We start from the raw sequence: 14,686 nt of genomic DNA, 5'->3' as shown, positions 1-14,686 counted from the left end.
TTGTGGGTAGTCACACCCCAGATTTATAACTTTTTTGTAAAAGGTTTATTTTTGTCTTCAGTAAATCCTGTCCATTGTTTCAGTGCATCTAGGTTGACACACCTTTGAAATGTCTCTTCAGAAGCCTAAGAACCCTTCAGAGAGCACGTAATCTTGTTAACTACCCTCATCCATTTCCGCTCTAGCTTTCTCCCACCCTGATGTAACTTTCCGTATGGTCCCTCCTTAATTCCAAATGCATAGAAGAAGCTGCTGCACACTTTCCTTCGCGGGAGCATGCCTGTGCCTTTCCTCTCCCCCACCCCCATTTTCCCCTCACAGGCACACATCTCCTAAACTGTAAGAGTCCTCATAAGACTTTTAACCAGGGAAGTAATGAGTAGTGGCAGCTCGTCCTAGGCTAATGCCCTGAACCTGGCCCCAAGGCCCTTTTTCTCTGACTTCCCAGTGAGTCAACACAGCCCTGCCTAGGCTTATTTCATTCTTATAACATTTCTAGAAAGCCAAAGCAGCCCCACCTAAGTCTCTCCTCTTGCTTTTTCTATGCTAAGCCCTGCCTTGTTTCACTGCCCTCAGCTTTAATAAATGTACCCTCATAACCTAATAAATAAATAAATAAGAGAGGCTACAAAGTGCCATTCTGAGAAGCATTTTTCTCAGTCTGTTGCTATCTTGCTTCAAGGCATATCATCAGTTTAGCACAAATAAAATCTTATAAAAACTCTTTACAGTTTTGTCCGTAGCTTCAAAAATGGGTCATTTCTGAAACACACATGTATTTATAAATATAATTTAGGCACAATATATTAAGTTTATGTAATAATCTTTCCAAAACTTTTCATATACAGTTGTACCTCAGTACTTGTCATTAATTCATTCCAGAGCTCAGAACAAGCGCTGAAACCAATGAGTACTGAACAGTGAAGCATTTTCTCTTGTGGATGTTCTCATAACTCAAGCAAGTTCTAGCAAGTTCAACCAGTCACGGCCAAGCACTGAGTGCTGAATCATTTTTTTTCTTGTCAAAATGTGATGAGTATCAAGATATGACTGTATCTTTTATTTACCTATTGATGCCTAACAAACTATTTGAAAACTTAGTGGCTTAAAACAACAAACATTTTATTATGTCTCCCAGTATAACAGAGGAGTCAGGCCAGATCACTGGGAGAAGGCAGGGGGCGGGGAGAAAACCCCAAGGTGGAATTGAAACTTAGAGGTGCCTGCCTTCCTGGAAAAGGGAGGGGCAGCTACAGAAGTGAGATTGCTGAGGCAAACTAAAAACAAAGGTAACTAAATAAGCCAGGTTGCATTGCCCCAACAAGGAAGGAGCCAGTGCCTTCCCAGCAGGGAGGGGCTTCAAGAGGAGGCTACAGCCTCAGGCAGTGTCACTAGCAACACAGCTAGCAGGAGAAAGGACAGAGCTGCACTTTCCAGAGGGACACCTGAAAAGGGCTGGGAAGCACCAAAGGCGGCTTGGCATTAAAACTGGAACTGGGCCATGCTTCCATATCATCAGAGAAAGTGAACGATCAATGCAGCTTGTGATGCTGCAGTAGCTGTACAGAGCCTGTGTGAGCTGTGGGGGCCAGACACCCTACCCTGGGTGACTGAAGACTTTGCCCCCGTAAGCAGCATGGCGGCCCGAAGAGGGGCAAAGGGAAACATGGTCAACAGGGCCCACACTGGTTGTAAAGCTGGACTCTCCCACTGGCTTTTGTTGCACATGGAATTTTGGGAAACTGAAACCTGAAAAGCCAGTGTTCCTGCTACCTGTCATCTACTAGACCCAATAAGCAGAGACAGGACCAAATATTTATGAGCGCCATATTCAAATGGTCAGTGATCTGAAAAGATGGTGGGTTTGCGCCCTAACAGACTGTCTTAAATTCCATTTTAAACGAATCCTTTTTATAAGAAGAAAGTATAGTCAAGGGGTTTGGAATTCAGGGAAAAAGTTAATCAGATAAAGGTTACAGCATTATTTCAGCTGTGTCTTGGGCAGTGATCAGTGGTCATATTGTTACAGAATAGGGGTGTCCAAAAAACCCCAGAGCTTGTAGCTGGGGGATGGGGAGAAGGAAGCAGCTTTCAGGATGCCTTCATATGCCTGTGGCTAGTGGCTAGTAACTTTGTTGCACAAATGGCTTTGAAACTTCCAAGGCCCAGGAAGATGGGAGGGGTCTTGGACCGTGGGATGGTACTGAAAGAGCTTATAGAGCCTGCGGAGGGTTCTGTGAATGGTCAGAACTGGTTACCACACCCATGCGTCAGAGAATGCAGTCAGGGATTTAAAAGCAGCTGCAGACATTTTAGCTCTCTTACTCCATGCGGCTTGATGAAGGGGGCTCTCGCCATGTTTTGAGAAGGAGAGGAGATCCACATGGTTTGCAAGAAGAAGGTGCTCTCTCTCCCCATGTGGATTAAAGAAGCTGAGTTCTCCATGTGGCTTGGTGAAGAAGTTCTCCACGCGGTTTTGAGAAGGTTCTCCATGCTGTTTTGAGAGGGAAACACCATGCGGCTTTGATAAAGCAGTTTACAAGGAGGCTGAGAATCCACGTGGTTCTGCATTGAAAGCTGGCGGGCACCACAACACAGAAAGACCTCCCCAATCAGAATTGAATGATTGGCAGCTACCGGTAAAGCTTAACTGTGTCTAGGAAGTAGGAAAATGGTATTTCTAACTTTTCTAAAACTAGCCTGGTTTGGTAGGGGGAGGCAGAAAACTATGTGTTTGTGGGTGCTTTAAGAACATAAGACTTAATGGCAGAAATCTACAAATAATCTAAATCTTCATAGCTGTTAAAGAAACAGTTCTTTTTCTTTTCACTAAAGGCTGGTGTTAAGAGTTATAATTCTGGCAGCAGGCAATCGGGCCCCTAACTAAGCGGCCTGTGGGTTCTGTTTCAATTGGAGCAGCCCAGGGGTTCCATTACAATATCACCCTGGAGTACAATTGCTCAGATACCATCTTGAATTGTTTGCAGTCCTCCTGAGGTACAAAGGTGGAATACTTATGGTCCCTCTCCTGGAGTCAAGGTTGGTCATACCTTAGTTCCTGAGACAATAGCTTTGATTACATTGTTTACTAAGCTTATCAGCTATTACCTGAAATTAAAATTTTTCCAACATTTGAGTCACCCATCAAAAGGAATTTTAAACAGAAGGCAAGCATAAGCTGCTCTTTTTTCCTTGCCCTTCACAGATAGGAGCAGCAGACTCTGGAAACACTCGGGGCTTAGGCCACGCATGGTTGGAAGCCAGCTCCCAGAGGCAGGTCCTATGCTAGTATGCATGCCTTGCTGGGCACCAGCCCTTGGGTTGCTGTGACCCAGTGCAGCATGGCACATGGTCCTGGACTGCTTCCATTCTTACCCTGAGAGTAGTGCACAGGAACTGGGAGCAGCACAAGGAAGCATGAGCTGGGAAGTTTCCCTGTGGATAAAGCTTCCCCTGCATGGACAGAGTGATCTGGCAATGCACCCTGGACCCTGGGAGAGAGAGAGAGAGAGAGATGCTGAGAGGCGATGGTGACTCTTGCATCAGAGAGCCTGGAGCTGGAGAGACAGAGACCCATTTAAGTATCAGCCTTGGGCTACAGATAAGTAACAATTGGAAACTTCTGGACATGGATTTGGACTTGAATCTTCCTGGGAGTGACCGGTTTTCTGTGCTTTGTGGGAGAGGTCAACTTGGAGCAAGAATGCTCCCAACCCCTCAAATTTGGAGCCCTGTTAACCAAAACTTATTTCTTTCCCCACAAATATTTTTGTTATGCATATACAAGGCAGCAAGCAGCCAGACCCCAGGCTGCTTGGTTGCACCAATTCTGTGGACTGGGAATTGGCTATGACTTGTTTATTTCACTACTGGGACTGGAATGTACAGGATGGTTCTTCACTCACATTTGCTACTTCAGCTAGGATGGATTGAATAATAGGGTTGAGACAGGCTAGTAGCCAGGACAAGTGGAATAGGGAAATGAGGCAGATAAACATCTAAGTAGTTTACAGCCATCTAGTAAATCATAAGGTCCTATCTTCCCTAACCAAGGGCACTTAAGAGTAAATGGTTTACACTTCTTCCCACCCAGATAGCAAATAGCCTAAATCATCCTACTCAGGGAGGTAGACAGCAGAAATCCAATTAGTGACATTTGTGCCAACGACACCCTTGAATGAATGAAATCGGGGGGATAAATCTCATTTTGACACATCAGCATAAAACTGATGAATATTCTATTGAGATCTTCCCCTAAGACATCCCCTAAACTCCCAGTCTTTAAAATCCTCAAAATGGAGGACCCAGTGTGTGCTCCCTCTCCTTACTCCAGGTGCGTTACCTTTGCCCTTCTCTTACCTAAGTTTCAAGAGCCCTCCTTTTGACTCTGTAACTTGATTCCTTAGCCAATTTCTTCTATGGCTCACTTTTACTATCTCTGTAACTTTCTAAACAAACTTCCTTTTATAATTTTGTTACTCAGTTCTTGTCTTCTTTTTTTTTAAAGTATATTTTATTGATTATGTTGTTACAGTGGTTCAATTTTTTTCCCCTTTGCTCCCCTCTGCCCAGTACCCACCTTTCCTCCAGCAATACCACCCCCCTTAGTTTATGTCAATGGGTTGTGCATATAAGTTCTTTGGCCTCACCCTTTCCTATATTATTCTTAACTTCCCTCTATTTTTTACCAACCAATTATGCTTCTTAATCCCTGCACCATTTCCCCATTTCACCCCTTGCCCCTCCCAGCTGATAACCCTCCAAATGATCCCCATACCTACGGGATTCTGTTCCTATTCTGGTTTGCTTAGTTGGATTTTGTTCTCATTTTTTAGATTCAGTTGTTGATAGTTGTGAGTTTGTTGTCATTTTAGTGTTCATAGTTTTGATCTTCTTTTTCTTAAGTAAGTCCCTTTGACATTTCATATAATAATGGCTTGGTGATGATGAACTCCTTTAGCTTTACCTTGTCTGGGAAGCACTTCATCTGCCCTTCCATTCCAAATGATAGCCTTGCTGGATAGAGTAATCCTGGTTGCAGGTTGCCTTTCATCACATTGAATACTGCTTGCCAGTCCCTTCCTCCCTGCAAAATGTCCTCTGAGAAATCAGCTGATAGTCCTATAGTCATCCCCCTGTAGGCAACTCTCTGAACTCTCTGTTGCTGCCCCCCAAATTCTCTCTTTATCTTTCACCTTTGGCATCTCAATCATGATGCGTCCTGGTGTGATCCCCTCTGGGTCCAGCTCGCCTGGGACCCTCCGTGCTTCCTGGACTTGTACGTCCAACTTCTTTGCAAACTTTTGGAAGTTTTCCTCATTTTTTTTCAATTTTTGCTTCCTTATTCTGCACTGGTTGACTGTTTTTTTCTTCTTTATTTTGCAAATCATTGATTTGAACCCTGGTTTTCTTCCCTGCACCATTGGTTTTGTGTGGATTTTCCTTTATTTCATTTAGCATAGCCTTCACTTCTTTCCTTATGCGTTTGCCGTACTCAAGCATATCTGTCAAGCCTGTGAGCATCTTTATCACCAGTGTTTTGAATTCTGCATCTGTTATGTTGTCTGTCTCCTCATCTGTTAGGTTGGCTATCTCCTCGTCGCTTAGTTCTCGAACTGGAATCTTGATCCATTCTCCCTTTTGGGCCATACTTCTCTGTCTTCTCATTCTGACAGGCTCCTTTGTTTGTTTGCCTCCACGTCCCAGGTAGAGCTGTCGCTCCTGTTATGTTGTAAGGGGCAGAGCCTTAGGGATTCGTCAGTACAGGGTGACCCATTTCACCACATTGTGGCACAGTATGTGGGGGAGGGGTCCGAGAGGGAACAATGCGGCTTTCCCAGCACTTGCCCCCTTTACAGGCACCTCTTCCACATCCACACCAGACTGGCGCCCCTCTAGCTGCTGCCCTGGTCGTCGTTCCCAGAGTGGGTGGGTCTGCAGATGTTTTAGGACTGTGGGGGCCCTTTAAATAAGCAGATTCTGCTGAGAGACCAGCAGTTTCTGCCTCCATCCCATCCCCCACTGGTCTGCACAGTCAGAAGCAATGAGCTTGATTTTCTCCAGTGGTGGGACCATGAGCTCCAAGGTCCAGTGAGGAGCTGGGAATGCTTCCCAGGTGTGACTCCTGACTTTTTAAAACGTGACTGCGCTTTCTGCCAGCCTGCCCCTGCCACTGCTGCTGCCGCCACCACACCACATCCTCTCTGCCTCGGCTCCACCCCTCCTACCAGTCTGGATGAGTATTTCTTCTTTATATCTTTGTTTGCTGGATTTCCATATAGTTTGATTCTCTCAAACTTCTGGTTGTTTCTAGTTTTGAGGTACTTGTATTCCTTCTTAGTTGTGGAAGGAGACACGGGGTGTCTGTCTATGCCTCCATCTTGGCTGGAAGCCTTTTATTTTATTTTAATATGTTTTATTGATTATGCTGTTACAGTTGTCCCAATTTCTTTTCCCTTTGTTCCCCTCCACCCAGTGACTCTCTCTTCCTCAAGTTGTTCCCCACTTAGTCCATGCCCATTTGTTGTGCATATAGTTCTTCTCAGCATATTCCTGTCTACTCCACTCCCTCCTACTATGCTTCTTAATTCCTGTACCATCTCCCTCCCTGTCCTCCCTTCCCCCTCTCTGTTGATCTCCCCCCAAAATGTTCCCTATACCTATAATTCTTTTCCCACTATTGTTACCTACTTAGTTTGCATTTGTTTCTGTTCCTTATCTTCTGTTGTTGGTTGTTCTGATACAGTTTTCATTTTAATGTCCATAGTTTTGATCCTCTTTCTCCTAAACAAGTCTCTTTAACATTTCATATAACAGTGGTTTGGATCTGATGAACTCCTTCAGTTTTACTTTGTTCTGGAAGCACTTTCTCTGCCCTTCTATTAAAAATATGGAATGCTTCATGAATTTGCATATCATCCTTGCCCAGGGCCATGCTAATCTTCTCTGTATCATTCCAATTGTAGTATATGTGCTGCCAAAGCGAGCACAGTTCTTGTCTTCTTGAAGGAAGATTTCAGTCAAGAGACCAGTACAGTAAAGTAAACAATAATTTACTGGCTGCAGCAAAAGCACACTCAGATGAGATGCTTATTAAAGCTGGGGACAGTGAAACAAGGAAGGGCTTAGCATAGAAGAAGCAACAGGAGAGCCTAGGCTGGGCTGCTTTGGCTCACTGGGAAGTCAGAGAAATGGGCCTGAGACCTCTCATGGCATCCCTTAGAGTTTAGGAAATGCATGCCTGTGGGGAAACGAAGAGGAAGGGAAAGGTAGGGGCATGCTCCCAGGAGGGAGAGCACAAACTGGGTCCTTCATCCTGGCAGTTTTATTTCTCTTTTGCAGGAGGGAATCTTAGAGGAGGTCTCAGGGGATGATCTCAACAGAATATTCATCAGCCTTCCAGGTATGCTCTTTCAGGGTTGTAGTTAGGGGTCATTAGTTATGTTTGCTGGTCCTGGTATCACTCACCTGTTTCTGCTGCTTTTCTGGGCCTGGAGCTGAAACACAACTGAGGCCTCGATATTATCTTCAGGGAGGAAAAGCCAGGGGGTCTAAACTGCATGACCAACAATGTGAAAGGTCAGGGAGTCCAAACCACATGACCAGCCAGCCATATGCTAGGGGAGGAAATGTTACCCTGGGGGCGAGGTCTTTGTTTCCCCAGTTTTGCCCCTTGCTGGGCACTTGGGGCTTTTTGTTCTGGTGACCTTCTGTACCTGGCCTATCATTTTTGCTCTGCTCCTGTCTGTCTAACTGCCTATTACAATTTGAGTTCTTGACTCTGCATTATTTTTTGCCAAACTCAACAACAGAGGTCCAACCTTGCTAGTAACAACTGGTGCCATTTTGCTGCCAACAGTGCCAGTAACAGGGTCTGGCTGAAACAGTGTTACTGGGATCAGATATTTGAGGCTTTGGTTCTCCCTGTAAGTTGGAGTCCTTAGTCTTTTCCATGCAGTATCAGAGCCTCTCTGTCTCCACGTGGCCTCTCCACATACTTATTTTGGCAAGATAACCAGACTTCTTGTCAGTCTTAAGCCTGGAACTGACACACAGTCCCTTCTGCCACTCTCTGTTGGCTAAAGTAAGTCACAGTGTCGGCCTGGATTTAGTGTGGAGAGGACTACACAGAGGTGTGAATACCAGGAGGGGTGGTTCATTAGGGCAGAGGATATGCCTGTGGAGACTCGCTGCTACAGTGTAAGTGTCTCTTGATTGATAACTTCACTGCCTGGATCCTAAATTGTAAAAGCCAGTGTTTCTCAGGATATATTTTGTGTAATCTGAGGCTTAAAAATTTTTCAGAAAATGAGCACTGGTTTAATATATTTGGGAGACAGTGAAAATTATAGCCTTTCTCTTGAGCTAAAACCAGTAAGAATTTTGCAGTGTAAAAATCTATTTACTGTGCTTGACCCTGCATTTCCCAAACATTTAAATGCATAGAAACATGCCTGGCACTTCTTTTGTAAATATTGATTGAATGAAATTTATCACAGGATCATTTTTTCATAAAACATCCATTGATATTTTAAAAATTGATGTTTCCGATGGAAGGAATTTGGGGAAAAACAGGTCTATCTGTAAGAGAGGAGTATGCAATTTGGTTTCCTTTTGACCTAAAACCCCCACCTAGGTGTTTCCTAATGAATTAATCACTGTACTTTAGATTACATGACCCCACTTCCTGGTCACAGGTGCCTAGACTCCTGATGGGCACTTGACCCAAAGGCAGCTATCCATAGGTTGGTCAGCAACTTAAAATATATCCTGGCACAAGGGCTTCTAGAGCTAGCCTAAATTGGATTGTGATAGGCAGGTCAAACTAGAACATGTCACTGGTGCATGGAATGTGAGAAAACCAGTCTGTTAGTTGGTAGGGGTAGAAGCTCAAGAAGCAGAAGCAGAGACTCAATGAATTCCCATTCTATGAAGCCCTGGGTACTAATTTTTCATTATCCTGGGGTGTGGCCGCTGAAAACACTTCCTCTTACCCTTCCTTTCCCCATCTTTAGAACTGAGGTTGCTGATCTATGTCTCTTTTCTTACTATCTAAAGAAGTCTAATCACTACATGATGTCAAGGAGAGGGGCCTATGTTCTTGTATTCAGAGTGAGGAAATAGTCTATTCACTTGTCTAGTTAGGGAAGAAGTGCCACTATGACATGTTCCTTCACAAACGTGCAATGTCAGTGGGAATTTTCACTAAGAGGTCAATAGTAGGTAGGACAGGGTAGGGTAAGTTGGCAAACCAACTGCTCAGTCAGTGTTTTCAGCTGTCGTAGGGAACTCTTTGGTCAATATCTGCAGAAGAAACTGGCTAAAGGTAAGAATTTTTCCTTAAAAAATCTCAGAAATATATGCTGAAAGTTGTAGTTCTGGACATGGTTCCTCCCCCCCCCCCCCCCTTGACTATCAGAAAGAAATAAGCGGAAGGTTAATTGTAGAAGAAGGGTGTCAGGTAGAAGGAGAGAGCACATGGACAGCAGTGAAGCAGATACTGTTGCGCCAAATTTGACCAAATACAAAAGCAGAGCTGGCCTAGGGAATAGTGGGAAACTAGGAGGAATAGTGGGAAACTGGGCCACTAGTCTAAGTCTATGGGGGACTCAAAATGGAATTACTCCCCAGAGTATTTATTAGGAAAGTTTTTTTGTTTTTTTTAAATTTCTATGAGACAGTTTTGAGAAGTGGAGAACGGCACTAAGAGAATTCAGTTTAAGTCCAAAGAAATGCCAGGTCTAGAATGTCAGTGAGAAGAGATACAATATTGACATCCAAACACCAAGTCAGTCAGTGGGTACAGCTGCGATTTTCATGAGGTAAAAGAAATTAAGTTGAGATGCCAAGAGCAAACAGAGCTCACCTGTTGTTGTTTGGACAGCCATACTGTAGGCTGAGCATTTGGGGGTTTATCACAAGAGAGGAACATGTTTGCTTTCAGGTGTCAGGATTCTTTTTAAAAAAATAGAACAGTTTTATATTTGCAGAAAAACTGAGCAGGTACAGAGGTACACTGAGGTGGTACAGAGAAGTCCCATAAAGCACCATGCTCACCTTTCCCTAATGTGACATTTTACCTCAGTATGGGACATTTTTACATTTAATGAACCAATAGTGCTACATTGCTGTTAACTAAAATTCACAGTTTATTCAGATTTTCGTAGTTTTTAACTAATTTCTTGTTGTGTCCCAGGGTCCCAGCCAGGACACCACATTACATTTAGTTGTCATATTTCCCTAGGCTCACCTTGGCTGTGCCAGTGTCTCAGACTTACCTTCTTTTTGATGACCTTGACAGTTTTGAGGAGTCCCTGTCAGGTATTTTATGGGTTATCCTTCTACTGGGATTTGTTTGATGTTTTCCTCATGATTCACCTGGGGTTATGGGTTTTCTGAGGAAGATCACAGAACTAAAATGTATTTTCCTCACGTCACATCGAGACTGCATATTAAGATGTATCATTGTTGCTGTTGATCACGATTTCCTGGCTGAGGTAGTGCTTGTCAAGTTTCTTCACTGTGAATTTACTCTTTTTCTCCATTTCTATAATACTATTTGGAAGGAAGTGTAAATAGTCCATATTCAAAAAGTAAAGATTTATGCTCCCTCTCATTGAGAGTCAAGTATCTACATCAATTATTTGGAATTCTTCTGCACGGGAGATCATTTCTTCTCCCCACTTACTTAGTTTTTCTTTCCTTTTTTAAAGTATATTTTATTGATTATATTGTTACAATAGTTCCAATTTTTTCCCCATTTGCCGCCCTCCACCCAGTAACCCCCTCCCCTCAGCAATCTCACCCCCATTAGCTTAGTCCACGTCCATGGGTCATGCATATAAGTTCCTTGGCTTCACCGTTTCCTATATTATTAATTAATTAATTAATTTTTATAACAATAAAAAATAACAATTCTCCCTTCTTAGATTTAAGACCCTTTATAATCTTATAAAGGACAATGGGCGAAGGTCCCGTGCTCCTCTAGCTGCTTCAAGCTGGACATGGTCGTTGTCCTACCTACCCTTAGGTCCAGAAATCCCTAATAAGAGTGGGGGTGTAGCAGGGAGGGTGGCCTTCCCACATGGCTTTTCCTGGGCAATGGCGTGCTTGGTTTAACAGGCTGGCATCCTTGTTGTATTAGACAATCACTCAGGTAATGAGATCATAGGCTTATGCCCTCTGGTTCAATTTTGCTCATTTGTTTATGTTGTTCATTAGTCTCCTGTATTAGGTGATATCACATGGTATTTTTCTTTTATTGCCTGGCTTATTTCACTAAGCATAATTCTCTCTAGTTCCATGCATGTTGTTGCAAATGATAGAAGTTTCTTCTTTCTTTCTGCTACATAGTACTCCATTGTGTAAATATACCACAGTTTTTTGATCCCCTCACCTACAGATGAGTACTTAGGTTGTTTCCAGCATTTGGCTATTATAAATAGTGCTGCTATGAACATAGGGGTGCATAGGTTCTTTTTAATTGGTGTTTCAGGATTCTTTGGATATAATCCTAGCAATGGAATTGCTGGTTCAAAAGGCAGTCCCATTTTGAGTTTTTTGAGGAAATTCCATACTGTTTTCCATAGTGGCTGTACCAGTCTGCATCCCCACCAACAGTGCAGTAGGGTTCTCGTTTCTCCACATCCTCGCCAGCGCTTATTGTTTGTTGATTTGTTGATGATGGCCATTATGACTGGTGTGAAGTGGCATCTCATTGTGGTTTTAATTTGCATCTCTCTGATGAGTAGTGATGCTGAGCATTTTTTCATATGACTATGGATCTTCTGTATATCCTCTTTGGAGAAGTGTTTGTTCATGTCCTTTGCCCATTTTTTATTGGGTGTCTGTCTTTTTGGTGTTGAGTTGTATAAGTTCTTTAAATATTTCAGAGATTGATCCCTTGTCTGAGGTATCATTGGTAAATATATTTTCCCATATGGTTGGTTTCCTTTTCATCTGGCTGAGGTTTTCTTTTGCTGAGAAGAAACTCTTTAGTTTGATGTAGTCCCATTTGTTTATTCTTTCCTTTATTTCCTTTGCCTTAGGAAATATATCAGTGAAAATATTGCTACGTGGAAATCTGAAATTTTCCTGCCTATGTTTTCCTCTAGGACTTTTATGGTGTCATAGCTTACATTTAAGTCTTTGATCCATCTTGAGTTTATTCTGGTGTATGGTTTAGTTTCATTTCTTTGCATGTCACTGTCCAGTTCTCCCAACACCATTTGCTGAAGAGGCTCTTTTCACTCCATTTTATGTTCCTTCTCTCTTTGTCAAATATTAGTTGACCATATAGACCTGGGTTTATTTCTGGGCACTCTATTCTGTTCCATTGATCTATATGTCTGTTCTTATGCCAGTACCATACTGTTTTGATTACCGTGGCCTTGTAGTATGGTTTGGTATGAGGTATTGTGATTCCTCCTACTGTGTTCTTCTGTCTCAAGATTGCTGTGGCTATTCAGGGTCTTTTTTGGTTCCATATAAATTTTTGAAATATTTGTTCTAGGTCTGTGAAATATGCCGTCCATATTTTAATAGGGATTGCATTGAATCTATAAATTGATTTGGGTAGTATGGACATTTTAATGATGTTGATTCTTCCCATTCATGAACATGGTATATGCTTCCATTTATTTGTATCCATCTTAATTTCTTTCTTCAGCGTTATATAGTTTTGTGAGTACAGGTCTTTTACCTCCTTGGTTAAGTTTATTCCTAGGTACTTTATTTTTCTTGTTGCTATAGCAGATGGGATATTTTTCCTAGTTTTTATCTACTTACTTTTTCAATCATTTATTTATATCAATATGGATTCAGACATTTATTTTGTATTTGTGATAATCCAATGTTACTTTATTTACTTTGTTGCTCAAATCTTCCCAGCTTTGGCCATTGGGAGTTCTTTCATTTGTCTCCTGAGTTCCTTTGACACACACACATGAATGTGGTGGGTTGTGTTTTTTTTGTTTTTTTTTTTTGTATTTCTTTACTTTCTGGTACTCCAAGATGTTCTAGGCTTATCTTGTATATTGATTTGTTAATCCTAGAATAAGTGATTTCTCAAGAAACCCTCGTTCCTTTTATTGAAAATGGCATTAGAAACCAAGATCTGGGCATAAAATGTACTCATTGTCACTGGGGTGTTGGTTCTTTTGAGCCATTTCATCTGGCAGAGCAAAGTCACATACATGTGACTATCATATATCATATATACATATGTATACACACACATCTATATTCTTATATGTAATCATCTCAGTCTATATTAGACTAAACATGAGGTCTTACTATTGTAACCAATTTTAATCTAGTATCAAATGAATCATTGTAGCCTCCTCCCAATTCACAGTCTTTGCTTACCTGAGTCCCACTGTAACAGTTGAGAAACTTGGCTCCCACTTTGCACCATCCACTTACTTAACTGTTTGATTCCATTATACATGTACAACAGCATCAGAATCGTCAACCTGTACCCTCATGGAGAATGACTTTATCAATTAGAGTGCCACGCTTAGGTGCAGTTACTTTTGCTTTCAATTTTACAGACTCCACTCAGTTCCACATTTACTTCGGCCAGCACACCACTTCATTTTAGTGACACTGTAAGGAAAGTAAAAGGATGGAAGAGTACATTTACAGGTTAAAATGGGTTTAAAAATATTTAATTTGATTTATTTATTTAGAGAAGGGAGGGAGGAAGAGAGGGAGAGAAATATCAATGTGTGGTTGTCTCTGGTGTGCCCCTAATCAGGGACCTGGCCTATTCAGGCACATGCCCTGACTGGGAATCAAACCAGTGACCCTTTGGTTCACAGGCCAGCACTCAATCCACCGAACCACACCAGCCAGGGCAGGTTAAAATAGTTTTAAAGACATATCATATGTTTTAATTTCTTACAACTGGATTATACTGTCTACGGATGTTCATTTAAATGGTGAAACTTTTTTAAAAAAGCAAAGAAGTTATTTATATAAAAATAACATCATAAAAAAACAACTTCAACTTCTGAGGAGAAAGGATATCAGTGATTAGATGTACTTTCCAACTTGAAACAACTAACAAAAACCCAATAAAATAATATCCAACACAATGGTTTTCAGACATTGGACACCAGGCCGTACAGGACAGTGATCCCTGAGAAATGGGGATATGAATGAGATAAGTCTTATAATTGCCTTAGCTTACTATCTGGAGTACCCTGGCTGGTTTGGCTCAGTGGATTGAGCGTCGGCCTGCGAGCTAAGTGTCGCTGGTTCGATCTTCCAGTCAGGGCACATCAGAGAAGGAAAACTCTGACTCCAAAAAACCTCCGCTGCCTTGCGGCATACCTCTTCAGGGGAAAGGCTAAGGGAGTAAACCCCGACAGAAAATCCGGAGCCGGAGTCCCTAAGGCGGTTTGACGTTGTAGTCAACACCGGCAACTCCTGTGGCGCACCTGAAGCCAAGCTGTATTGACTTCGTCTTTCCCTTGGACCCTTCAGCTGCGAAGAGAGGGGGGGTCTGTTGCATGGGCAACAGCAGACCCTCCATATCACCCTGCCCAGGCTCTGTAGCTTCAGCTTCACTGGAGAGGACACTCCAGCGTCATCACAAGATGTCGATTCAACACGGGAGGAGACAGATACCGTGTCACTCCCGAGTTGGACTGCACAGCCATTCTCAGCGGTGCAGATAGACTCT

General features: G+C 42.5%; 1 non-coding gene across 1 annotated transcript; it reads right to left on the bottom strand.

Annotated features, from left to right (window-relative positions):
* Positions 1-6,883: 6,883 nt before the first annotated feature.
* Positions 6,884-6,989, bottom strand: LOC150019408 (U6 spliceosomal RNA). Its single transcript, XR_016509387.1, has one exon. It is a non-coding gene; the product is annotated as a U6 spliceosomal RNA (small nuclear RNA).
* Positions 6,990-14,686: the final 7,697 nt, after the last annotated feature.

This window comes from Furipterus horrens, unplaced genomic scaffold (genome assembly GCF_987537825.1).
Source record: "Furipterus horrens unplaced genomic scaffold, mFurHor1.1.pri manual_scaffold_2, whole genome shotgun sequence".
Lineage (NCBI taxonomy): Eukaryota > Metazoa > Chordata > Mammalia > Chiroptera > Furipteridae > Furipterus > Furipterus horrens.
The sequence above is the reverse complement of the archived record's forward strand: the minus strand, read 5'-3'. Positions and strand labels throughout refer to the sequence as shown.